The 2,500-nt window shown below is 41.4% G+C and overlaps 1 protein-coding gene across 1 annotated transcript in view; it reads left to right on the top strand.

Annotated features, from left to right (window-relative positions):
• LOC138060374 (uncharacterized) overlaps positions 1–2,500 on the top strand; it is an 8,716-nt gene that overhangs the window by 1,109 nt on the left and 5,107 nt on the right. The window lies entirely within an intron of this gene.

The raw sequence follows: 2,500 nt of genomic DNA, 5'->3' as shown, positions 1-2,500 counted from the left end.
TTAGTTAGTTAATTAGTTAGTTAGTTAGTTAGTTAGTTAGTTAGTTAGTTAGTTAGTTAGTTAGTTAGTTAGTTAGGTTGATTAGTCAGTCAGTCAGTCAGTCAGTCAGTCAGTCGACCACAGTCGAGCAATTCTTCACAACTTCTCGCCACTCTTCTCTGTCATTCATGAGGGCAGGCAAATCTTCTAACTTGATATTCGGGTCTCTAGTGATGCTGTCCAAGAAGCTAAATGGTCTTCTTCATCTGTTAGGACATTGGAGTCTCAGAAGCAGAATGTCGGAGATTATCTGATCTTTAGCTCTCAAGCAATGCCCAGCAAAACTTGCTCTTCTTTGCGGAACCAACGTTGATATAGGAGGGAGGTCACCGTAAATTTCAGCTTTAGTCTTGGGTTGACGCCAGAAAAATATTATTTACTCGCATGAGTAAACGAGTGTACGTGCCGTCCAGATTTTCTTGGAGTCGCTTCGTCATGCTCCAAGTTTAAGAGCCGTACAAGAGGATGCTTTCCACGCAGGCTTTAAAGAAAGCTATCTTGGTTTTGACAGCGATGTTGGACTGCCATACATGATGGAGTCTGTTGCATGCTGACCATGCTTGAGCTTTAAGAGTGACGAAGTCCTTTCTACTGTCAACTACATATGATCCCAAGTACTTGAAATCTTGTACGCTATTATGAACTGTGCCATCTTTGGACTTAACTGGAGGAGCATCCACGTCTCCATTTACATTGAGGTATTCTGTCTTTCTGGCATTCAACAATAAACCAACCTTGGCTGATGCTACCTCTAAGGATACAAGAAGTTGTTGTGCATCTTCAAGGGTCGATGACGTCAGTGCAATGTCATCAGCATAGTCGAGGTCTGGGAACTTTCCAGGATCTCTGTTGGTCTTACTCGGCTTGACATCAAGGCCTAACTTGTTCATGCCATCAATGGATTGCCGCAGAATGTAGTCGACCACAATCACGAACAGGTATGGCGCTAGCGAGTCACCCTGGAGAATTCCTGTTGTTGTAACAAATGATTCTGTTGGCGGCCATTAGGGATGCTGACAAAGCTGGTAGGTGCATGGTACATTACAGCAATAGCTTGAACAATTTCATCTGGAATACCATAGTTTGATAGAATATGGAGCATGATGTTGCGATTTACACTATTAAACGCCTTTGCAAAATCAACAAAGATGATTGCAGCCTTTCCTTTCGATATACTCATCTCTTCTATTATTCTGCGCACTGCAAGTATCTGTGGTGTAGTCGAGCGGCCTCTTCTAAACCCATTTTGGTTTCTTCAGAATATAGGATCGACGTGTTCGGCAATTCTATTAAGAAGCATTGAGTTGCAGATCTTGGATGCGATATCGGAAAGAGTGATACCTCTGTAGTTGGCAGGGATTGAGAGATCTCCTTTCTTAGGCAGTGGCAGGATGGAAGAAAGAGAGAAATCTTTTGGTTTGTTTCCAGATTTTGTTTCATTGCAAAAGTGAAGCAGGTGAGAGTGGAACAATGGTGATTCCCAGATAAGGGCAGGAATTTTATCAGGCCCGGGGCTTTTCGTGTTTTGAAGCTTCTTCACGCTTCTTTTATTTCTTCCATTTCAAAAGGACCTGTTTTAATAGGAAGACAGTCGGCAACTTTGTTGGAAAAGAATGCATCTTCAGGTAAGCATGTTCCGTCGACTTCTTTTGCCAAGCAGTGATTTGAAATGAGTAAGCCATGTTTGGCGGCGTTCTTCTGGGGTGTTTCCTCTCACATTGGTGGCGGGAGATGACTTTTTGTTCGTGATCTCTCTGAGAACTTGCCAGGCAGCCCCAAGTTTGTGTTCATGGTGCAGATTGTCCAGCTGGGCAGTCTGTCTCTTAATTTCATCTTCCAGTGCTTTGTTGTACGCTTCATCTAAGTTTTTCTTCATCATCTAAGTTCATCTCAGTTCTTCTTCATTTAAGTTTTTTTTTACTACCGTATAATTAACAGTTATAGCGCGAAAGCGGGAGTGATATCGCGTAATACTTAGCCGATATCACGCAAGCTTGAGCGCTATAACTGTTTTATAATAGGCCACTTTCGATATATTAAAATTCAGTCCTAAACAAAAGGCATCGTCTTGAGGCTCTGGGGAATAAACTCATACAAATCCTCATATTTATTCCCCAGAGCCTCGAGATGATACCTTTTGTTTTAGGACTGAATTTTAATATATCGAAAGTGGGCTATTCAACACATTGATAACAAATGAAAGATTTCCAACTTGTAACATTTGTGAAGCGGCGCCGGTCCGTCATTTTCACATTCTCTTGCGAAATCTACATACATCGCCGAATATACACCTTATTCCAAAATGGCCACTGATTTATGCGCATACAAATTGGCCCTTGTTGCCTCGTTCAAGATAAAATATTCTTTTGAATTTTAAGCTTAAGAACGAGGCATCAAGGGCTAATTTGAATAAAAACAAAAGAATATTTAAATGGCGGCCATTTTAGAATAAGGTGTATAC

Source organism: Montipora capricornis, chromosome 8, assembly GCF_036669925.1.
Source record: "Montipora capricornis isolate CH-2021 chromosome 8, ASM3666992v2, whole genome shotgun sequence".
Taxonomy (NCBI): Eukaryota; Metazoa; Cnidaria; class Anthozoa; order Scleractinia; family Acroporidae; genus Montipora; species Montipora capricornis.
The sequence above is the reverse complement of the archived record's forward strand: the minus strand, read 5'-3'. Positions and strand labels throughout refer to the sequence as shown.